Source organism: Chiloscyllium plagiosum, unplaced genomic scaffold, assembly GCF_037043375.1.
Source record: "Chiloscyllium plagiosum isolate Xiang-an unplaced genomic scaffold, Cpla_swu_hap1 HiC_scaffold_27, whole genome shotgun sequence".
Classification (NCBI taxonomy): Eukaryota; Metazoa; Chordata; class Chondrichthyes; order Orectolobiformes; family Hemiscylliidae; genus Chiloscyllium; species Chiloscyllium plagiosum.
This window is the reverse complement of record NW_028270165.1, coordinates 69,374,009-69,399,607: the sequence shown is the minus strand read 5'-3', so window position 1 is coordinate 69,399,607 and position 25,599 is coordinate 69,374,009. Positions and strand designations below refer to the sequence as shown.

General features: G+C 39.5%; 1 long non-coding RNA gene across 1 annotated transcript; it reads left to right on the top strand.

Moving 5' to 3' along the window:
- Positions 1–6,129: 6,129 nt before the first annotated feature.
- On the top strand, positions 6,130–9,352 carry LOC122543712 (uncharacterized). The gene is made up of 3 exons (XR_015751759.1): positions 6,130–6,196; positions 6,912–7,609; positions 8,740–9,352. It is a non-coding gene; the product is annotated as an uncharacterized LOC122543712 (long non-coding RNA).
- Positions 9,353–25,599: the final 16,247 nt, after the last annotated feature.

Sequence of the window (25,599 nt, the reverse complement as noted above, 5' to 3'; positions counted from 1 at the left end):
GGTTACTTTTCAAAGAAACCTAACATCCACCGGAAGAAATGCTTTACTGTCTAAAAAGTACTATTGAGTTTGGTACTGGCCTTGCAACATTTTAATGTGTATGTCACAAACAATGTGCTGGAGAAGGTAGTGTCCAGGATCATAAATCTCTTGTATACTTGGAACACCTTGAAGACATGAACATGAGACTATTTTTCAGTTATGGTCATTTAATTTTCAAATTGTACATGTTGCGGATCATAAGAATGCTCTAACTAATAAAGCATAGATAAGATTCATGTCTAATCAATGTTTTATGCATACTTGGGAAAAAGTTGTATGAACTTCGATTAAAGTTACATGTAATTCATGATATTCTGGGTCAGGAATAGAGAAAATAACAAGCCAACCTTTCATGTAACGGTTCTTTTTTTGGTCTGGGGAGAGGTGTTATGAAGATGGAGATGTGCAATGTGCCTTTAAGAAATTTGAAAAGCCAGCAAGGACTGACAAAGCACAGAGACTTCTGATCAAACTAAGAATCGTTTGATTCTTGGTCCAAAGAAGTTGCTACAAGTGAATTGCCAAGAAACAAAAACATCTTTAAATTCGGCCAACCAGTTTAAATTATGCCCCAAGATACCAAAATCGAAACAAATTTGAATGCAGTATTTTGATAATACTAAAACTAACGAAACAATTCGATGTTTTGGGTAAAAAAAGCAGACATTCTGAACGTTTATGGTAGAATTGCCAAGGACCAACATTTTGACTGCTAACTGAAGAACTCTCTGTAAGGTACCTGTCCATAAGAGGTTTGCAAGCACATCATTGAAACCGACCAAGAGAATATCTACAGGTGAAAATCTACAAAGGAGAATCGACAAAGCTGACTGGTTTTGAAAAAGCAATTTCGTTTTTGTGATTCTTAATCAGGATTTTTTTTATATCAGACCAGTGTTGTAGAATGTGAGGTATGAATAGGGTTAGGAGAAAAAAGTTGTAAATAGTTGTTGATTTTAATATTCTCTGTTGGATGCAAAGAATAAAATTGTTAATTTTTACTCTAAATAGTGATCTCTGGGATCGGTCTATGACTCACAAACTTAAACAGATTACAGCATGAGGGAACCTTTTTCTGTGTGGCTGCTGTAAATTAACAAAGGAGTTTATCCCGTGTCGCAACAACAATACATAAAAGTTGTTGCTGCATAGAATTCGTCTGATTCTGTTCAGTCTTATACGTCTCATCATTATCATCTCTCAGAAGAATTTGTAGGTCTCTCCCAATCAGGGTGCAATTGTTCATGCTTCTCAGTGTGATGGCGCCCTCTGGTGATCATTGGTAAGTGGAACTCTCAGGGTGGATTTTTGTATGAGATCCGCTCTATTTGTTAATTTCACTACAGTTCTGACTGGCACATAGACACATGATACTATAGGAGATGAGGATATTCCTAACTTGTGGTTTAGTTATGTTGGCAGTTTTGTTCGGCTGAGAGGAAAATATATTACTGATGCAATATTCCTTCTGCACACTGCTCCCAGTATGTCGACCCTGGAACTGTGGATGCTGCTTGTACTACAATAAGTAATTTTACATAACATCTCTTCAAATCGCAGCTTGGGAGATGTTCTTTCCCCCGTGAACTGTCATTTCAGCAAATGGCTGTTCAATTGCAAACTGATGACTCCATTTCAACATATGGAAATTAGTTTACATAAAGCGAGAATCTGCGCCAAAATCAGATTGATCAACACAATAGCCACATTCACTGTTGTTCGACTAACAATTCGAAATGCAACAATGAGTTCTGCTTCTGATATGGACATAGCTTTTGAGAACGGATACAATGCTGAGCAACTGTGAATCACATTTCCACATGTTGATTCCGGTCTCAGTAGATCTGCAGTGATGTAAGTTCGCTGTCAGAGCAGAAATACAGATCCCTGCCACACTTTCTTGCTGATCCAATCAATGGCGAGATTAGCGTAGCGGCAGAGATCTCCCCAGGAACAAAACATAGCACGAGAGAAGGAGACGGTTGATATCTGAATAGCAGGAAATGCAAGCCGGGGGCAGGATACCATGCAGTCTAAATTTGACGATGCGTTCGGTAGATCTTCAACGTACACGGAGCTGGCTGAGTGGAACTAATGATGGTTACTTTTCCAATTTGTGACCTGTTCTGTATACATGAACCAGATTGCCCCTCATGTTTCAATAATCTATTCCTTGCGTTGATGCTACAGGGTGTTGTAACATTAACCAAATGAAGTTTTAATTGGAGGAAATAACATTTTAGGACATAAAGGCCATTTCTACTGTAGTAGATTGGGGAATGAAGAATCGTCCAACAAGGGCAGAACATCAGAAAATATAACGTCCAGCCTTTCCACCATTTCTGCTCCACACATGGTTACCAGCAAGTATTCAATGCTCCAATTCCAGAACGTAAATAATGAATTAAGCAAGAGCAAGACAACATGAGGGAATGTGCTTTTCAAGGGCAAATGGTGGTGTCGTAGTAATGTCACTGCTCCTTCAAATTAAGAAGCTCAGACTAAAGTTTCGCAGGCAGAATGCCTGGCACAATGCAAATTCAGGCAGTAAAAATCTGAAATCAGCTAGCCCAAGTAGCGTTCGACGTGCAAGTCTAATGGGTTTGTTGTATCCTGACACCATTTAGAGGAAGAATGATGATAAACCTATATTGTGTGGCGTGCATTTGACTGCACATATAGCCAGTGATATTAACTCTCTTTTGCTCTCTGAGAAGTCTTTGCAAGAACTCTTTTCCAGATGAATACTGTCTCTCACAGCAACATCCTCAACTCATGACGGAATGAAAATAAAAAGAAAAGTTACCGAATGAAGAACCCTTCTAAATTTTGTTTAAGTTACAGACTGTATTTTAAAACATATCAGCTGTCACTGCAACGTACGTTTTGCCAAACATATGTCTGTAGCAAAGTGATGAAGGGTCACAGTTCACTAAGAGAAGACATTCTTCCTCGTCTCTGCTTTCCCTTGCGCCTTTTTTTCTGAAACTCTACATTCTAGACCTAGATTCTTACATGAATGGAAGCATTCTCTAAGTATTTACTCTGACAATTCCGTAATGGTGATAGCCCCAATCCTATATGTTTGAATAAGGTGACGTCTCATTACACTGAACTGCTATCTGTACAGTTTAAAATCATTTTTCAGTCTCGGGATCATCCTAACGAATCCTCTCTCAATTGACTCCAATGAAACATTACCCTTATTTAAATAAGAGGATCAACAATGCTCCCATAACACCAATTGTGATGCCTCTAGTGACCTGCACAGTTACATTGAAAATTTCCTGCCCTAAAACTTCAAGCCACTTGACATATTACCTGATTCAAGTAACCACTAACTGTCTGTGTTCCAGACACATGAACCCAAACGTCTCTTAGTTTTGCAAATTTCTGCACTTTCTGTCCAATTGAAAAAGAACACTGTTGTTTACTCTTCTTTCCAAAATGAATGTTTTCACACTATACTTCAAGTACTAATATATTGCCCACTTGCAAATCTATTAACTCTCTTCAACCAGTTGTTTTTCTCTCAGTTTGTGTTTCTATAATGTTGCATCATGTGTAAATTTGGCTACAATGCATTCACTTTCTTTCTCCAAGGAATGTATATTTGCATATTGCAAAAAAAAAGAAAAATTCAATCTCTGAATTCTGTTGCATCTCACTAGTTCCAGGAAGCCAGGCTGAAAAAGAACAATTTTCCCCACTTGCGTTTTCCTGCCTATCAGCCAAATCTTCATCCACAGCAATGTTTCAATTGCAACACATTGAGTTCTCATTTTCTGACAAACCATTCTAAGGTACTTTGGCAAAAAAAATCCTGGTACTCCTAAACGACACATATACCTGATATCCACTAATCAGTCGATGTGCATTTGCCTCAAAACACTCTGAAAAATTAGTCAGTGATAATTTCACATTCGTGAATCATCACCAACTTTCCAAATGTGCTGGCATACATTCCCTCAAAATCTGTTGCAACAATTTTCCATATGGGAAACACAAGTAGAAATGGCTGCAAAAAATCAGCAGATCTGGCAACATCTATGGAAATAGAGCTAATATTGTGAGTCAGGTGACCCTCTGCAGAACAGAATATTGGACTCAGAATGTTAACTCTTTCTGTTTTGCTGATTCACCGTGAACACAAAACAGGAAAAGGCTATGTTGAAAGTTTGGATTGAGTTTGCTTTTGAACTTTGTTGAGTATTTCCTGTCAGAAAGTGATCGCCTGAAAAACAGGTTTATTCTACTTGCTGGTAAACGTTAGTAAAGAGTCTACAATCGCCCAGCCGCAACAAAAACCTTTCACGTGAAGCAGCATCAATTAAAACCCAGTGAAATACGTATCGTGCTTATTATGAACTGTCACATAGTCGGTTAAATTATTATGAATGTCAACACGTGGTTTTGTTTTGGTAGAGAAGCTCCCACACTTTATCATGTCATATCTACTGCTCATGAACTGGTATTCCTGCACAGCCTATCAATCAGTCCCAACTTCAGTGGCACTATATGAGGCAGTCAACTTATTAACGACACCACTGAGTTTAAATCATTATTACAACAGTGATCTTTTAGAGGCCATAATTCATTACCTGCCCGACGTTCAAGTGTGTATGCACAGACACGTTAACGGGAATCTTTGGCACTCATAACATCAAACTATGGGCAGTTTCACTTCATTCTGGGCATCTCCTATATAGAAGCAATTGAATGGATAACATTGAGTTCAACTTCTGCCCTTGGCCCTCAGATATCAGGAACTGGAGAATAAACGAACAGTGAGCAGGTGGCTGTCAGCTGCTAAGTATGTCAACAATTAACCAATCGGCAGAGACTCATGATTTTATTAAATGTTAACTCCATTCTTGAGTGTAACAATTGTAATGTCAGCTTCCATTATGCAAATTCACATCAACTGCGTCCAAACAGGGACGTTACTTTATTTTCAGTCTTTACAACTTCAGCTCTCAAAAGTGGTAACTTATGAAAACATCGACATACTTCTCCATCCAGGCATCCCTGACATCCTTTACATGTGTTGTCTGCATATTTTGAAAAAGATGAGTTACCAGATAATACCAGATCAGTTGTGCAATTGTAACTTTATGCAGGTTCGAAGATGTGCAATCAGCGATAATCAAAAAAAAAATCCTAAAAGTTATTCGAATACGTCAGCTGCACATTCATTGCAAATAGATCATAAGAATCGGGATAAAGCTCCAATAAGCTTGATTTACATTCCTAACTTGCTCACTTCCGAACTTCGTAACTGGCGATGTTATCAGAGCTGAGGATGTCTCGATTTTCTGTTTTCTTTGCCTGTTTAAAAAATTGGGGCAATTCTACCAACAGTGATCTGTGGATGCCTGTCAGAACAATATATTACTGAAAACTGAGAGTGACAATGACAAGACTCAAGAGGGAGCATCGCACAAAACTACTCCACCTTCGCACAAATTGAACAGCTGAAAGGCTGTGCAGGGAGAAACAGTGACCAGCAATTAACAAAGAGACTGCTTGCTCCTGTGAAACCGAAAAAAAACAATGAACGCGTTTTCCGATGTAAATTAATTCCACAGTGAGCAATTGGCAGATTAAATATGGTGGAGTTAATAGAACTCGCCTCTAACATACATTGACTATTGCCCATTTTTGTTTTGTTGCTGCTAACATGGAGGGAGAAGGGATAATGTTTCCCTCGTATGTCATGCATAGTTTATCAGACGACACCACTTTCTAAACTCAACTGACTAGTGCCAGTGAGTGAAAAAGGAATTTCAATTTCAAAATATATTTTCTTCTTGGAAATGACATATTTCGGACCATTAAGTGGCCAAAATGCTCAGTTTCAGGTAAAATGTCTTTGCTTACTCATTTGATACTCTACTTATTACAGTATCCCATTAATTTCTCTTTTCTGACATAGACACAGACTTATGGTTATTGACATCATCAAACTATCAGACTCGAGTCATTCTATCGCATAATCCTCAGGAAATGACATCAATTGAACACAGCCAATGCTGTCAATTTTTACTTATCTCACGCTCTGCAATGTTGTGAGGTATTGGAACATCGCTAGCATCAGGAACAACAGCGATGAGACTCACCGTCCTCTCTCTGGTGTTGATAACATTTCTTGTTGGTAAGAACTGAAGTTTATAAGATGGTTTAGTGTTAGATAAATGCATTTTTGAAGCAGAATGATCCAGAATATCCAAGCAGGTTGTGCACTTGGATGTGCATTTTTTGTTTCTTTCTTATCTTTCGGCCTGAGATAAAAGGATACATGGAAAACGATTTTTGTGGACGATGCTCGAATTTCGAGAATTTAACAGCCAGAAAATAATATGTAAGCTTCTATTCCATTCCCTACTGGGCAGGAGACTATAGAGTAATCAAACTGACGTCTTTACAGTGATCAAAAGATCTTAGGCTATGGAAGGGAATATTGCACTTGAGAAGGATTCCATATTGATACATTTAATTGAAAAACAATAGCGGCACAAGATGATCCAAAACAGACTTCTAAATAAATTTGTTTATCCGCAGCATGTCTAGAATCTGGCTGTTGTTACCACAAGGACTTTTTGAGACAATAGGAAAATCGATTCTTAGGCAAGTGGATAAAATGAGGGAAGTAGAAATGATTGGGGATATTTACAGATAGGATTACAGGGAGAAATAAGCACGATGCTTTTTACTTTCAGCTATATGAAAATGAGTGTGACGTGCCAAATGGACTTATTGTTACTTTGAATTCGGTCTAAATTTCGTTTACACCGTGAAATTCCATCTTCAGTTCAGTTTATTTGCATATTTCTTTACTGATTTCCGTATTCCATAACATTGTCTTCCAGATTTGAGCGATGGAGATTCTGTCACTCAGCGGGAGCCCTATCTCACACAGACTGAGGGAGAAGATGTCACTTTAAACTGCACCTACACTGGAAGCCCTAATTATGTCTTCTGGTACTTTCAGTACCCAGGCAGACAGCTCGAGTTCGCAATCAGGATGTATACGAGTACTGATACTGAAACGAAGGCGGATTTCGTTCAGACCCGATTTTCTTCTGCCCTCCAGCATGCAGGGAAGTTGTACCAATTGACAATTTTCGACGTCCTTCTGTCTGACACCGCAGTATATTACTGTGCAATGACTCTCACTGTGATGTGAACCAGCTGAAGCCTCGTACAATAACTATCACAGGTTTCTGGGTCACAGATGCGGCATCTTCAGCGTTGTTCTTAACAGGGTTTCGTGGAACTGTGGTGCATAGCTGTGAGTGAAAAGTCCCGGAGGACAATCCAGACAAAAGACCATTTAAAATTGCTCTCACCAAATACTGATTCCGATTGGCGCTTCAATCATATGAGGTCCGAAGTCTTTGCTGTTTCTTTGAGGTTCCCTGTAAGCTCCTCACTCATAGTCATTGAAAATATAAACTCTGCAATCGGCTTGATACTAAAAATGTCCACGTAACTCCGTTTTATAAGAAGAAAAAGAACAGCTAACTTTTCGATGTGGAATGCCAGCATGCAATAGTTGCCAGGCGAGGTAATCCTTGGTCATTACAGTAAACTGATTGAACACATATCAGTTTTAAAAATACACATATAAAGACTAAGAATCTACAATACAATAAAGTGAAAATGGGATATTTTCACCAGTTGATAGGAAGATCGCCAACAGTTCATGACAATAATCTGAAAGAACAGGTTTCATTGGTCAAGAATCCAAACGAATATAAAAGCCGGTTGGATAATTAATATTTGTGCCATAGAACGTTCGACGCACATTTAGAAATCCGAATTAGTCAGATAACGTTATGCGTGAATAAAAGTAATTGTTTTGTTTTTCTGCACCTTTCCGTGGTGCGATTATGTTAACTTTAAATATCATTGAACGATTGGAAAACAATGTCAAGTCAGACATTGAGGGAAGCTATTCTGTCCGCAAGTTTTTAATTTACAAAACCATGCGAATTTTCTAATAATGTTTTTGAATAATGTTCAGATTAAATCATGGAGTCCCTACAGTGTGGATACTGGCTCCTTAGCCCATCCATTCCTCACCAACCCTCCAAAGAGAACACCACCCAGACGCATTTCCCTACAAAGCTGCCCTATATTTGACAAACTAATGCACCTAACCTACACATCCCTGATCAATAAGGGCAACTTCAAATGGCCATTTCACCTAACCTACACATCTATGGATTTTGTGAGGAAACCGCATTACCCAAGACTGGGTGAGAAAGTGCAACCTCTACACAGCCAATTGCCCGAGGTTGGAATGGAGCCCGGGTCCCTGGTGCTCTGAGGCAGCAGTGCTAGACACTGAGCCACTGTGCCATTTGCTGAGAAGCAAGGATGGAAAAGACAAAACCTTCCTCAATGCCGCATCTATTAATCTCTTTTGTTAAATATTTAGATACACTTCAAATCACAGCTTTTCAAGAATCGTACATGTTGCAGATCATAAGAATGTAATCGCAGTTGCGTTATTTATCTAACTGATGAAGTACAGATACGATTGGTGTCATTTGAATGTTTTATGTCTATGTGGGAAGAAGTTAATATGAACTGAAATTAAAATCACATGTATGTCATGACGTTACGGGTCAGGAGTAGAGAAAATACCCAAGCCATATTTCAATTGTAATGGTGTTTTTTGTGTAATTTCAGGGCGAGGTGTTATGAAGGTGTAGATGTGTGCTGTAATTTTAAGACAGTTGAAAAGGTAGCAAAGACTGCCAAAGCACAGAAACTGCTGAACAAAGTAAGAATGTAACAGTCGGTCAAAACAAATAGCTGCGGATGAATTTCCATGAAACAAAATCAAATTCAAATTCGGCCAATCATTTTCAATTCTGCTCCAAGACACCAAAGTGGAATCAATTCTGAACGCTGCATTTTGATAATATTAATGCCAAATAAGCGATCCGGTGTTATGGGGTAGAAAACCGGACATTCTGAACGGATAATAGGAGAATTGCCAAGGACCAACATATGGGCTGCTAGCTGAAGAGCTCTCTGAAAGATATCTGCCCATAAGCCGTTTGCACAGTACAAAAATGAAACTGACCGAGAGAAGACATACAGATGAAAATCTGCAAAGGAGAATCGACGAAACTGACTGGTTTTGAAACGTCATTGTTTTCTTTGTAAACTTTAATCGGGATTATTTTTATCAGACAGGTATTGTAGAGTGGGAGGTATAAGCATGGTTAAGAGAAACACATGCGTAAATAGTTGTTGGCTTTATTATTCTCTGTTGGACTTAAAAATAAAGTTTTTAATGTTTACTTTAAATTGTGTTCTCTGGGATCGGTCTTTGCCTCTCAAATTCTGACAGATTACAGCACAAGGGGAACATTTCCTGTCTGGGTAGTTTAAATTAGCAGGAGAGATTACCCCGTGTCACAACAACAATATTCAAAACTTGTTGCTTCGTGAGTAGAACTCACTAATATAAACTAAGTATGCAAGGAAATGTCGTCTGTTTCTGTTCAGTCTTATGCGTCTCATCATTGTCATGTCTCAGAACATCTTGTGGGTCTCTCCTAGTCAGGGTGCAATTGTCCATGCTTCCCAGTGTGATGGCGCCTTCTGGTGATCACTAACTTGAACTTTAAGGATGGATTTTTGTACGAGATCTGCTCTATTTGTCATTTCACTACAGTGCTAACTGGCACATAGGTGCATGAAAATGTAGAAGGTGAGGGTATTTCTGACTTTTAGTTTAATGTCTTACACGTTTTTTAAAGCTGAGAGTAAAATGCATTACTGATGCAGTTATATTTCTACACACTGCTCCCAGTAAGTCGAAAGATGAACTGTGGAGGCTACCTGTACCACAATATATAAGGTTTGCATCACTTCTCTACAAATTGCAGCTTGGGGAGATATTCTTTCCCTCTTCAACTGTCATTTCAGCAACGGGTTGTTCAATTGTGTACTGCTGGCTCCATTTCAACACATGGAAAATGCCAAATTAAAAAGCGAGAATCTCCACCAAAATCAGATTGACCAACGCAATTGTCACATTCATGGTTATTTGACCAAAAATAATATTTGATTTGCAACAATGAGTTCTGTTCTGACAAGGACATGGTTTTGTCAGCGGATACAATGGTGAGGAATGGCGGAAGGCATTTGCACATGTTGATTCCTGTCTCTGTACATCTGCACTGGTGGATGTTCACTGTCAATGCAGAAATACAGAACCCTGCCACATTTCTTTGCTGATCATATCTGTAGCAAGATTTGTGTACCGGCAGAAATCTCTCCTAGAACAAATCTTGGCCAAAGAGAAGGAGACAGTTGAGAGGTGAATAGCATGAAATGGAAGCCATGGTGGGGATACCATGCAGTCTAAATTTGATGATGTGTTCGATGAATCTCAGACATACTCGGACCTGTTTGATTGGAATTAATTATGTTTACGTTTCCAATTTGTGCCCTATTCTTTATACATGGGCAAGATTACCCCTCATGTTTCAATAATCTATATCTTGAGTAAAAGCTTCAAGATAGTTTAACATTAACCAGCTGGAGGTTCAATCATTGGAAATACAATTTTAGAACATTAAGGCCATTTCTACTGCACCAGATTGGGGAATGAAGAATCGTCCAGTAGAGAGAGAGCATCAGCAAATATAATGTCCGACTATTCCATCATTTCTGCTTCGCAAATGAAAACCTCCAAGTATTCAATATTTTAATTCCAGAACGTAAATATTGAATTAAGAAATAGCATAACAACATGAGGGAATGTACGTTGCAGGGGCAAACGGTCGTGTTGTAGTAATGTCACTGCTCCTTCGAATTAAAAAAAGCTCAGGCTGAAGATCGCAGACAGAATGCCTGACACAATGCAAATTCAGTTAGTCAAATTCTGAAATCACGTAGCACAAGTAGCGGTCGACGTGAAAGAGTAATGGGTTTGTTGTATACTGACATCATTTACAGGAAGAAGGATGCCAAAATTATCTGGTGAGGTGTGCATTCCACGTCATACATAAGGAGTCTGTAATGTGGACTCTCCTTTGCTCTCTGAGAAGACCTGGAAAGAACTCAGTTCAAGATTAATATTGTCTTTCACGGTGACATCCACAATTCATGACGGAATGAAATTAAAAAAGAAAAACGTTACTCAATGAAGGGCCATTATCCTTTTAAATTTTGTTTAAGTTACAGACTATATTTTAAAATATTTTAGCTGGCATTGTTAATGAAATTTTGTCCAAATAGCGGTCTATGGCAACGTGCTGAAGAGTAGCACTCACGGAGCGAAGACATTCTTCCTCATCTCTCTCTTAATTTGAGCTTTTTATTCTGACACTGTTCCTTCTAGTTCCACACTCTCACATGAATGAAAGCATTTGTCCCAGTGTTTACCCCGAGAAGTCCTCAATGGTAATGGCCGCAGTCTGATATATTTCAAAAAGATGACCTCTCATTCCACTGAACTGTTATCTCTACTGTTTGAATCCTTGTTTTTTTGTTTGTACGAAAAATCTCTTCAGTCTCGCGATTATTCTAATGAATTACCTCTGAACTGACTCTCATGAAACTTTGCCTTTATTTGAATAAGTGGGTCAAAATGCTCCCAGAACACCAACTGTGTCCTGTACAGTTAAATTGCGAATTCCCTGCTCTGAAGTTTCAAACCTCTTGACGTAGGGCCAACGCTCCGTTATCGTTCTGATTACCTGATTCACGTGAGCACTATTGACTGTGTTCTGTGCACGTATACCTTAAATTCTCTTTGTATTGCAACTTTCTTCACTTTCAGTCCATTTGAAAAAGAACACTGCTGTTTACTCTTTCACACGTTTCCATACTACCCGTCAAATGCTAATATATCGCCCACTTGCAGCATCTGTTAACTCTGTTATACCAGTTGTATTATTTTCAGAGTTTGCGATTTTACCTATTTTTGTATCAATTGCAAATTTGGCTGCAGTGCATTCGTTCCTTTCTCCAAGGTATGAACGTTTGCATATTGGAAAATATTATCATCGGATCAGTGATCCTAATGGGACCCCAATAGTTCCAGGAGGCCAAGCTGAAAATTAACTGCTTTCCCCATTCGCTTTTTATGTTTATCAGTCAATTCCTCATCCATAGCAATATTGCACTTCCAACAATGGGTTCTTATTTCCTGACAAACCATTCTGAGGTACCTTGTCAAGTGTTTCCTGGCACTCCAAAATGATACATATGCCTGTTGTCCTCTATCCAGTCGATTTGCAATGGACTCACAATTCTCTGAAAAAATAATCAGTCCTAATTTAGCTTTCCTGATGAGGAACTGAATTTCAAAATGTGCTGGTATACCTTCCTCCATCACTTATTACAACACTTTTTCCATATGTGAAACACAAGCAGAAATCGCTGCAGAAATTCAGCAGATCTGGCAACATCTATAGAAAGAGAACTAATGTTGAGGGTACGTTGTCCCTCTGCGGAAAAGAATATTGGTTTCAGAATGTTAACTATGTTTTTTTTCTGATCCACCATGATTTCAAAACATGCAAGTGCTGTGTCGAAAATTTGGATTGAGTTTGCCTTTGAACGTTGAGTATTTTCTGTTAGAAAGTATTCGCCTGAACATTAGGTTTTTCTACTTGCTGGTAAACGTTAATAAGGAGTCTGCAATCGCCCAGTCACAGTAAATCCTTTCATGTGAAGGAGCATCAATTAAAACTCAGTGAAATACATGTCGTGTTTTATTACAAACTGTCAAAGAGACAGTTAAATTATTATGAATGTCAACATGTGTGTTTTTGTTTGACAGAGCAGCTCCCACGTTTTATAATTACATATCTACTGCGAACAAACCGCTATTCCTACACAGCCGATCAATCAGTCCTAACTTCACTGATACTGTGTGAAGCAGACACCATCTTAGCGACATCACTGAGTTTAAATCATCATTATAGCACTAATCCTTTGGAGGCCATAATATGTTACCTGCCCGAAGTTCAAGTGTCTATGCATAGACACCTTAATCATTGGCACTCAAAACAACATAGTATGGGCAATTTCACTTCAATCTATGCATCTCCAAGATATAAGTAATTGAACGGATGACATTGAGTTCAACTCCTGAACTGGGCCCTCTCATGTCAAGAACTGGAGAATAAACGAACAGTGAGCAGATGGCTGTCAGCTTCTAACCATGTCAACACTTAACTAATCGGCAGAAACTCGTGATGTCACTGAATGTTAACTCCATTCTTGCGTGTAACTATTGCAATGTGAGTTTGCATTATGAAAATTCACATCAACTGCCTCCAAACATGGCTGTTACTTTATATTTATTCTTCGCAACTGCAGCTCTCAAAACTGGTACCTCATTATAAAATTTACACACTACTCCATGCAGGTAGCCCTGATATCGTTCAGATGTGATGTCTGTATATTTTGAGGAAGATGAGTTATCAGATAATGCCAGAGCATAATGATAACCAATTGAAGTTCTGCAATTGTAAATTTCTGCGTTTGGAAGAAGTGCAAACAGCGATAAGTTTTCAAAATTAATGGTGGCAAATCGTAAAAGTTATTTGAAGATGGCTGCTGCACATTCATTGCAACTATATCAGCAGAATCGGGAAAATGCCCAACAAGCCTAAGTTACATTTCTAACTTCCTCACCTCCTAACTTCGTAACTGCTGATGTTATCAGAGCTGAGGATTTCCTAGATTTTCTGTCTACATCGACTGTGTAAAAAGTGGGGGTAATTTTACAAACAGTGAGCTGTTGATGACTGTCAGAGCAATATATTACTGAAAACTGAAAGTGACAACGAGAGGACTCAAGCGGGAGTATCACACAAAACTATTACTACGTTGGCAACCAAGTGAACAGCTGAAGGGCTGTGCAAGGAGAAAACATTGACCATTATTTAACAAAGAGCCTGTTTGTTCCTATCAAACCAAAGAAATGAACGAGCTTTCCGTTGCAAATTAATTCCACAGTTAGCAACAGGCAGATTAAGTATGATGGAGTTATTACAAGTCCCCTCTAACATACGCTGCCGATTGCCCTCGCTCGCTGTTTTGGTGCTGCTAACACGGAGTGAGTAGGGATAACCATTCCCTCATATGTCACGCATTCAAGTTTATCAGATGTCACCACTCTCTAAACCCAACTGACGAGTGCCAGTGAGTGAAAAGGAACTTTGAATTTCAACAAATATATTTATTTCCCGTAAATGACATATTTCAGACCATTAAGTGTCTAAAACGCTCAGTTTCAGACAAACGTGTCTTTGCTTACTCATTTGATACGCTACTCATTACAATGCCCATTATTGTTTCTCTTCTCTGACATCGACTTAGACATATGGTTATCTACATCATCAGGAGAAAGTGAGGTCTGCAGATGCTGGAGATCAGAGCTGGAAATGTGTTGCTGGAAAAGCGCAGCAGGTCAGGCAGCATCCAGGGAACAGGAGAATCGACATTCCTGAAGAAGGGCTTATGCCCGAAACGTCGATTCTCCTGTTCCCTGGATGCTGCCTGACCTGCTGCGCTTTTCCAGCAACACATTTCCAGCTATCTACATCATCAGACGATCAGTCTCGAGTCATTCTATCGCGTAATCCTCAGGAAGTGACATCAATTGAACAAGCCAATGCTGGCAGTGTTTTATTGCCTGACACTCTGCAATGTTGTGAAGTATTGAAACATCGCTAGCATCAGGAGCAGCAGTGATGTGGCTGTCCGTCCTCTCTCTGATGTGGGTAACATTTCTTATTGGTAAGAACTGAACTTTTAAACGAGGATTTAATCCCCAGGTGTATGCATTTTTTGAAGCAGAATGATCGCATTAGATAAGTATCTGAGCATTTGTACACTGGGATGTGCACTTCTTGTGTCATTCTTGGCTGTAGACCTAAGGTATACAACCGCACATGGAATACGACTTGTGCAGATGATGCTTGAATTTCAAGAATTGAACAGTCAGAAAATAATATCTAAGCTTCTGATCTATTCCCTACTGGTCACAAGACTATAGGGTAACCAAACTGACATCTTTACACTGATTAAACGTTCTGGACAGAGAAGGGAATATTGTACTTGAGAAGGATTTCATATTTATAAGTTTAATTGAAAAATAATTAAGTGGCACAAGATCCAAAACAGATTTCTAACTAATTCTTTTTAGATGCAGAATGTCGAGAATCTGGCTGTTTTTTTTCCACAAGGGGTATTTGAGACAACTGGAAAGACGTATTTTAAAGAACGTGCATAAAAATAGGGATGTAGAAATGGTTGGAGATATTTACAGATAGAATTACAGGGAGAAGTAAGCAGGCTACTCGTTGCTTTTAGTTGCATGGACATGAGCGTGATGTGCTAAAGGCACTTTTTGTTGCTCTCAATTCTGTCTGTCCTGTTTACACCATGAAATTCCATCTTCAGTTCAGTTTATTTGCATATTTCATTACTGATTTCCGCGTTCCGTAACATTGTATTCCAGATCTGAGCGATGGAGATTCTGTCACTCAGCGGGTTCCTTACCTCACACAGACGGAGGGAGAAGATGTCACCTTTAACTGCACTTACACTGGAAGCCCTAATTACGTGTTCTGGTACCGTCAATATCCAGGCAGGCAGCCCGAGTTCGCAGTCTGGAGGTACACGAGTGCTGAGGCTGAAAAGAAGGCGGATTTCGCTCAGACCCGGTTTTCTATTGCCTTCCAGCGTACAGACAAGTTTTACCAATTGACAATTTCGGACATCCTTCTGGCTGACGCCGCAGTATATTACTGTGCAACGAGTCTCACAGTGACGCGAACCAGCTGAAGCCTCGTACAATAACTATCACAGGTTTCTGGGTCACAGATGCTGCACCTTCAGCGGTTTTTTTTAACAGTGTTTCATAAGTGGAAATGTGGTGCAGAACTGTGAGTGAAACGTCCTGGAGGACAATCGAGACAAAATACCATTTCAAATTGCTCTCAGCAAGCACTGATCCTGATTGCCCCTTCAACCATGTGAGGATTGTTTATTTGAGGCTCCCTGTAAACTCTTCATTCATTTAAAATACAAACTCCGCAACCGTCTTGGTACTAACAATATCTGTGTAACACTGTTTTAGGAGAAAAAAAGAACAGACAACCTTTTGATGTAAAATTCTGCAATGCAATAGCTGCCAGGTGAGGAAATCCTTGGTAATTACAGTAAACTAATTGAACACCTCTCAGTTTTAAAAATACACACGTAAACACTAAGAATTTACAATATAATAAAGTGAAAAGGGATATTTTCACGAGACGAAGGAATCATTGCGATTATTGTTGTTTATAGCAATAATTTAAAAAGACAGATTTCCGTCCAGAAGCCGATTGAATATAAAAGCCTGTTGGATAATTAATATTTCTGCCATAAAATGTTAGAAGCACATTTAGAAATCTGAACTCATCAGATAACAGTATGTGCGAATAAAAATAATTGTTTTGTTTTTCTGAACCATTCGGTGGTGCGATCATATTGTAGTTAAACATTCATGAACGATTGGAAAGGAATGTCATGTCAGACATTTAGGGAAACTACTCTGTCCCCAAGTTTTTATTTAACAAAACCGCGTGAATTTCCTAATAGCACATTTTTATAACGTTCAAAAGCTTTTCCGTGTAGATCATACAGTCCCTACAGTGTGGAAACAAAATCTTTGGCCCAACAAGTCCACGCCAACCCTCTGAAGAGTATGCCACATAGACCTATGTCCCTTCCATATAGTCGCAAACTTATCATAGTAATGCAGCTAACCTACACATCGCTGAACATTATGGGCAACTTAGCATGGCCAATTCACTTAAGACAAACCATATTTGGATACCAGAACATCCCAGTCAAATCCACGCAGCCACGGGGAGAATGTGCAACGCCGACACAGTCGCCCGAGGCTGGAATCGAGCCCGGGTCACTGGCGCTGTAAGGCCAGAAATGCTCACTACTAAACCACTGTGCTTCTTGCAAAGGAGAAAAGATGGAAAATACAAAACGTTCCCCAGTGCTGCATCTATTAAATCTTTTTGTGAAAAAATTGTGTCTATTTCAAATGACAGCTTTTGAAGAATGCATTTCCAAAGAGTGTATTTATATGCAGGCTGCACACTTCCCCTTATCTCCATTTGTCCAACGTTGACCAACACTAACAGCATTTTTGAGCGCAGCTCGTTTGGTTCCTGTAACCGTGTCTCCCAACCCGCAGCAACACACAGATCGTGAAGTTTCCCTCATTTTCAAAGAGTCCAGGGATGCACAAAATCGAGTACGAACCCCATTTGCTCTCACAGTATTCCCGTATGTATGGGAATTGCTCTTAATACCCACGTCCACATGGCAAAATTGAAAACATGTGCATTGACTTTGTTCGAATAGCTGAAATTAATAATCACCAAATTTCTTCAAATTGTATCACTTTATTCAGCACCGGTGACACCAAATCCGCAAAACTATTGCCTCCAGAAATAGAGAAACATAGAACATGAAAAATATGTCACCAAGTTATAGCATGGATTCTAAAACAGTGAAAACAGCAAAAGGGGCGATTTCTATTGCCAAATTATGTAAATGCTAACATTTTACAACTCCGAACTTAACAGTTAAGAGAGCTGCATCAGTATGGTAAGAGTAGATAAAACATGCCTAACCATTTGCAGAGAGAATGTTGGATTTGAACAAAAGGAGTTGATGATTAATTATTTTAGCTGAGAGACTTAAGTATCTAATCTGATTGGGTCTATTTCCGAAATTGTTACCAGGTTAGACACCTGACAGCTTCTTCAGACCTCAGCTCATGATGTCAAGGTTTTTTTTTAGATTGCTTACAGTGTGGAAACAGGCGCTTCAGCCAAACAAGTCCACACCGACCCGCAGAAGCGCAACCCACCCAGATCCCTACATTTACTCCTTCACCTAACACTACAGGCAATTTAGTAGGGCCAATTCACCTGACCTGCACATCTTTGGACTGTGGGAGGAAACCCACGCAGACACGGGGAGAATGTGCAAACTCCACACAGTCAGTCTCCTGAGACGGGAATTGAACCCGGGTCTCTGGCACTGTAAGGCAGCAGTGCTAACCATTGCGCCACCGTGACGCCCAAAAAGGTGGTGACCAATATCACATTACGTCAACATCAAGTGGTTCAGGCCCTGGATCTCACTTTTTTTTTAAAATGATGTATCCCAGCACAATGGGAAGTGCAGACATGCAAGAAGCCAGCTCACCACCATGTTCTCCTTGGCAGATAGGTTGGTCAAAGCCTCACTTCCAATTTCTCTGTGACAATGGTTCCCCATGTTGGATAACAGATTGAACCCCTTGTCTCACACATATTTAGTTGAATGGCCTCTGGCTAATGTGTATTTACTGATGCACAACGTGTTGAGATGATGGAAAGCCTTGCAGAGAAGAAGATGAGACTATTTCATTGCATTCTTTGGTTACACACATTTAATATACCAATCGGAAATGTTGCAGGTCGTAAGAAAGTAATCACAGTTGTGCTATCGCGGATGTAACTGATGAAGCATAGATACGATTGGTATCATTGGATGTATTATGTATACGTGTGAAGAACTTAATATGAACTGAGATTAAAATCACATGCATGTCATGATCCTCTGGGTCAAGAATAGAGAAGATAAATAAAACATCTTTTCATTATGATGATTCATCTTTTTTTGTTCCAGGGAGAGGTGTTATGAATGTATAGAAGCGTACTGTACCTTTAAGCGAGTTGAAAAGCTGGCAAGGACTGACAAAGCACAAACACTTTTCAACAAAGTAAGAAAGTAACAGTTGGTCGAAACAAGTAGCTACAGATGAATTGCCATGAAACAAAAACTAACTGAATTCGACCAATCAGTTTATACTATGCTCCACGATACCAAAGTGGTATAAAATTTGAATGTAGTATTTTGATAATATTAAACCAATGAGACGATCCGATGTTTTGGCGTAGAAAACTGAACATTCTGAACGGTTAGTGGGAGAATTGCCAAGGACCAACATATGGACTGCGAGCTGAAGAGCTCTTTGGAAAGTACCAGTCCATAAGAGGTTTGCACAGCACAACATCGAAAACGATCTACAGATGCAAATCTACAAAGGCGTATTGACAAAGCTGACTGGTTTTGAAACGTGATTTTTTTTTGTAAAGCTTAATTGGGATTTTTAAGATCAGACCATTATTGTAGAGTGGGAGGTATAAATAAGGTTAAGAGAAAATAAAAGGGTGTAAATTCTTGTTGGCTTTAATATTCTCTGTTGGACTTAAAGAGTAAAGTTTTTAATTTTTACTTTAAATATTGATCCCTGGGATCGATTTTTGCCCCTCAAAGTTTGACAGATTACAGCACGAGGGGAACCATTTCTGTGTGGCTAGTTTAACTTGGCAAAGGAGCTTACCCCGTGTAGGAACAACAATACAAATAAACTTGTTGCAGGAATGAGTAGAACTCGCTAACACAAACGAAGTGCGCAAGGAAAACGCTTCACGGGCGGCACGGTGGCATAGTGGTTAGCACTGCTGCCTCACAGCGCCAGAGACCTGGCTTCAATTCCCGCCTCAGGCGACTGACTGTGTGGAGTTTGCACGTTCTCCCCGTGTCTGCGTGGGTTTCCTCCGGGTGCTCCGGTTTCCTCCCACTGTCCAAAGATGTGCAGGTCAGGTGAATTGGCCATGCTAAATTGCCTGTAGTGTTAGGTAAGGGGTAAATGTAGGGGTATGGGTGGGTTGCGCTTCGGCGGCTCGGTGTGGACTTGTTGGGCCGAAGGGCCTGTTTCCACACTGTAAGTAATCTAATCTAATCAAAAAATTTCTGTTCAGTTTTGTGCGTCTCATCATTATCATCTCAGAAGATTTTTGGGTTTCTCGCAGTCAGGGTGCAATTGCTCAGGATTCTCAATGTGATGGCTCCTTCTAGTGATCACTAACTGGAACTCTCAGGATGGATCTTTTTACGAGATTTTGACTCCATTTATTCATTTCACTACAGTGCTGACTAGCACATAGGTACGTGACACATCCTCATAGGTGATGAGGATGTTACTGACATTTAGTTTAGTGATCTTGTCAGTTTAAGATCCTGAGAGGAAAACAGATGACTGATGCGGTTTTCTTTCGGCACACTGTTCCTAACTAGTCAAAAGATGAACTGTAGAGGTTGCCCATATTATAACACGTAAGGTTTGCATCACTTTTCTTCAAATTGCAGCTTGAGAAGATATTGTTCCATCTTCAACTGTCATTTCAGTAAACGGCTGTTCAATTGTATATTGTTGGCTCCATTTCAACACATGGAAAGGAGCAAAGGAAGCGAGAATCAGCGCCAAATTCAGATTGATCAACACAATCGTCACATTAACTGTTTTTCGATCAAAATATTACTTGATTAGGAACAATTCTGTTCTGATTAGGACATAGTTTTGTGAATGGGCACAATGCTGAGGAATGGCAAAAGGCAATTCCGCATGTTGAAACCTGTCTCCGTACCTCTGCAGTGTTGGAAATTCGTTGTCAGAGCCGAATGCTTTCTCTTATTGGTCAGAGTATTGAATACAGACGTTGGGAAGTCATGTTATGCTTGTACAAGACATTGCTTAGGCCACTGCTGAAATATTGCGGGCTATTCTGGCCTCCTTCCTATCGGAAAGATGTTGTGAAACATGAAAGGTTCAGAAAAGGTTAACAAGGGTGTTGCCAGGGTTGGAGGATTTGAACTATGGGGAGAGGCTGAACAGGCTGGGGCTGTTTTCCCCGGAGCGTCGGAGGCTAAGGGGTGACCTTATAGTGGTTTACAAAATAATGAGGGGCATGGATAGGATAAATAGACAAACTCTTTTCGCTGGGTTGGCGAAGTCCAGAACTATAGGGCATAGGTTTAGGGTGAGAGGGGAAATATATAAAACGGACATAAGGGGTAACTTATTCACGCAGAGGGTGGTACATGTATGGATTGAGCTGCCAGAGGAAGTGTTGGAGGCTTGTACAATTGTAACATTTAAAAGGCATTTAGATGGATATATGAATAGGAAGGGTTTAGTGGGATATGGGACGAGTGTTGGCACGTGGTACAAGATTGGGTTGGGATATCTGATTGGCATTGACGGGTTAGACCGAAGGGTCTGTTTCCATGCTGTTTCTATGACTCTATGATTCTATAAACACAGATCGCTGCCACATTGCCTTGCGGATCCAATCAACAGCAAAATTCGCGTAGCGGCAAACATCTCTCCAAGAACAAAACTTGGCCAAAGCGAAGGAGACAGCTGAAAGGCGAATACCAGTAAATGGAAGCTGTGGTGGGGATTCCATGCAGTCTAAATTTGATGATGTGTCCAATGAATCTCTGATATACATAGTTGAGTGGAACCAATGATTGTTATGTTTCCAAATTGTGATCTGTTATTTGTAGACGAACAAGATTACCCCATATGTTTCAATAATCTATTTATTCAGTAAAAAGCTACAGGGTGTCGTAATATTAACCAGATCGAGGTTCAATCATTGGAAATACCATTTTAGAACATTAAAGCTATTTCTGCTGTACGAGATTTTGGAACGAAGAATCGTCCAGCAGGGACAGAGCAGCAGAAAATATAATATCCGACCAGTCCACCGTTTCTGCTTTATACATGTATACCAGCAAGTATTCAATATTATAATTGCAATGCGTTAATAATTAATTAAGCAATCGCAAAACAATATGAGGGCATGTACATTTCAAGCGCAAATGATGTGTCATAGTAATGTCACTGCTCTTCAGATTTAAGAAGATCAGACTGAAGTTCCATGGCAGAATTCCTGGCACAATGCAACTTCAGTTAGCAAAAATCTGAAATCAACTAGCCCAAGTAGCGGTCGACGTGAAAGTGGCACCATCTAATGGAAGAAGGTTGCCAAAATTATCTGGTGTGGCGTGCATTTGACTCCACACATTGTCAGTGATGTTGACTGTCTTTTTCTCTCTCTGAGAATACTTTGCAAGATTAATACTGTCTTTCACAACGATATCCTCAACTCATGACGGAATGAAAATTTAAAAACAGTTAAACAATGAAGGACCATTATGATTTTAAATTTTGTTTAAGCTACAGACTGTATTTTAATACAATTTAGCTGTCACTGTTAATGGAATTTTGCCGAAATATCTATCTGTGGCAAAGTGATGAAGAGATAGAGCTCACAGAGAGAATAGATTCTTACTCATCTCTGCCCTAACTGGCGCCTTTTATTCTGAAACACTACCTTCTAGTCCTAAACCCAATGAATGGAAGCATTGTTTCAGTATTTACCCTTCCAATCCTTAATGGCAACCGACCCAGTCCAAGATGTTTCAAGAAGGTGAACTTGCATTCCGCTGAGCTGCTACCTGCAGAGTTCAAAATCTGTTTTTTTTTTTGTTTGCACGAAAGTCTCTTCAGTCTCAGGGTAATCCTAACGAATCTTCTCTGAACTGACTTTAATGAAGCGCTGCCTTAATATAGATAAGTGGATCAAAAATATTTCCGTAACGCCAAATGTGATACCTCTCGTGTCATGTACAGTTGCAGTGAGAATTCCCAACTCGAAACCTTCAAATCTCTTGACATGGGGCGAACGTTCCCTCCGCCTTCTGAATACCGGATTCACGTGAGCATTGTCTGTGTGTCGTGCACATGTACCAAATGTTTTATTTGTATTGCAACATTCTGCACTTTCTGCCCATTTGAAACAAAAGCACTATTATTTACTCGTCTTTGCAAAATGAACATTTTCACATGTTTTTCACACTACAGTCCAAATACTAATATACCGCCCACTTGCAAATGCTATTAACTATCCTAAACCAGTTGTTTTCTTTTCTCAGTTTGCGTTTCTGGTATTTTTCCATTATTTGCAAATTTGGCTGCAGTGCATTCCTTTCCTTTCTCCAAGGTATGAATGTTTGTGCATTGTAAAAAAAGTTGTCATCTAATCATTGATCCCTGTGGGACCCCACTAGTTCCAGGAAGCCAGGCTAAATAACAACTATTTTCACAACTCTCTTCTTCCTGCCTGTCAGCCAATTCTTCATCCATAGCAATGCTTCACTTCCAACACATTGGGTGCTTATTTTCTGAGGTACTTTGTCAAAGATCTACTGGTACTCCAAAACGATACATATACCTGTTATTCTCTACCCAGTGGAATTGTGATGACCTCAAAATACTCTGAAAGATTAGTCAATGATAATTTCACATTTGTGAATAGTCACCGACTTTTCAAATGTACTGGCATACGTTCCTTGAAAATTTATTACAACATTTTTCCATACTTGAAACACAAGAAGAAATTGCTACAGAAATTCAGCAGATCTGTCAGCATCAATGGAAAGAGAACTAATATTGCGAGTCAAGTGACCCTCTGCAGAACAGAATGTTGAACTCAGAATGTTAACTCTTTTTGTTTTGCTTATTCACCATGAACACAAAACGGGAAAAAGCTTTGCTGAAAGTTTAGTTTGAGTTTACTTTTGAACTTTGTTGAGTATTTTCTGTCAGAAATTGTACGCCAGAAAACAGAATCCTTCTACTTGCTGGTAAACATTAGTAACGAGACTGCAATCGCCCCGTCACATCAAATCATTTCACGTGAAGCAGCATCAATTAAAAGTCAGTGAAATAGGTGTCGTGTTTATTGTAAACTGTCAGATAGGTGCTTAAATTATTATGAATGTCAACACGTGGTTTTGTTTTGGCAGAGAATCTCCCACAGTTTATCAATGCATATCTACTGCTCATAAGCCGCCACTCCTGCACGGCCTGTCAATCAGTTCCAACTTCCCTGATACTATATGAAGCAGTCAACTTATTAACCACATCACTGACTTCAAATCATCATTACAGCACTGATTTTTAGAGGCCATCATACTTTACCTGCCCAACCTTTAAGTGTCTTTAGACAGACACCTTAACGGGAATCTTTGGCACTCATAACAGCATACAATGGGCACTTTCACTTCATTCTGTGCACCTGCTAGACAGAAAAATTGAACGAAAAACACTGAGTTCAATTTCTGATCTGAGATCTCTGATGTCAGGAAATGGATAATAAATGAACGGCGAGCCAATGACTGTCAGCTGCTAACTCTGTCAACAATTAACCGATCGGCAGAAATGCATGATGTTACTAGATGTTACCTCCATTCTTGAGTGTAACAATTGCCATGTTAGTTTGCTTTATGCAAATTCACGTCAACTACCTCCAAACATGGTTGTGACTTTACATTCATTCTTTACAACTTCAGTTCTCATAACTGGTACAAAACCTACGCACTACTCCATGTAGACATCCGTGACATCGTTTACATCTGCTATCTGTATTTTGAAAAATATGAGTTACCATATAATGACAGAGCATAATCAAAATCAAGTGAAGTTGTGCAATTGTACATTTCTGCAGGTGGAAGAGGTTCAAACAGTGATAAGGTTTCAAATAAAATGTGGAGGCCAATCGGAAAAGTTACTTGAAGATGGCTGCTGCACATTCATTGCAACTATGTCGTCAGATTCGGGATAAAGCCTCGATAATCTTGATGTACATTACTAACATTCTCACTTCTGAACTACGTAATTGGTGATGTTATTAGAGCTGAGGATATCCACGACTTTTTGTTAACATTGACTGTTTAAAAAGTAGGGACAATTTTACCAACAGTGAACTGTGGATGCCTGACAGAGCAAAATATTACTGAAAACTGAGAGTCACAATGACAGGACTCAAGAGCGAACATCGCACAAATCTACCGCCAACTTGGAATCAAGTAAACAGCTGAAGCCCTGCGGAAGGAGAAACATTGACCAGATTTTAACAAGCGATTGTTCGTTCCTATCAGCCAAAAACAAGAGTGAAATTTCTGATGCAAATTAATTCCACAGTGAGCAATTGGCAGTTAAATGTCGTGGCGTTATTAACGTTCCACCCTAACACACGCTGCCAATTGCCCCTGTTCGCTTCTTTGACGCTGCAAACACAGAGAGAGTAGGGATAATCTTTCCTCATATGTCATATATAGAAGCTTATCAGACGTCACCACTCTCTAAACTCATCTGACTTGTGCTAGTCAGTGAAAAAGGAACTTCCTATTTCAACAAATATATTTATTTCATGAAAACGACATATTTCAGACCACTAAGTGGCCAAAAAAGCTTAGTTTCAGATCAAGCTGTCATCGTTTACTCAATTGATAATTTACTCATTCCAATGCCCCATTAATGTTTCTCTTCTCTGACACAGGCATAGATTTATTGTTATCGACATCATCAGACTACCAGACTCGAGTCATTCTATCTCGTAATCCTCAGGAAATGACATCAATTGAATACAGCTAATGCTGTCAGTTTTTACTTGCCTCATGCTTTGCAATTTTGTCAGGTATTGGAACATTGCTAGCATCAGGAGCAGCAGCAATGAACCTCTCTGCCCTCTCTCTGGTGTGGATAACATTTTTTGTTGGTATGAATTGAACTTTTAAAAGAAGATTTAGTGTTAGATG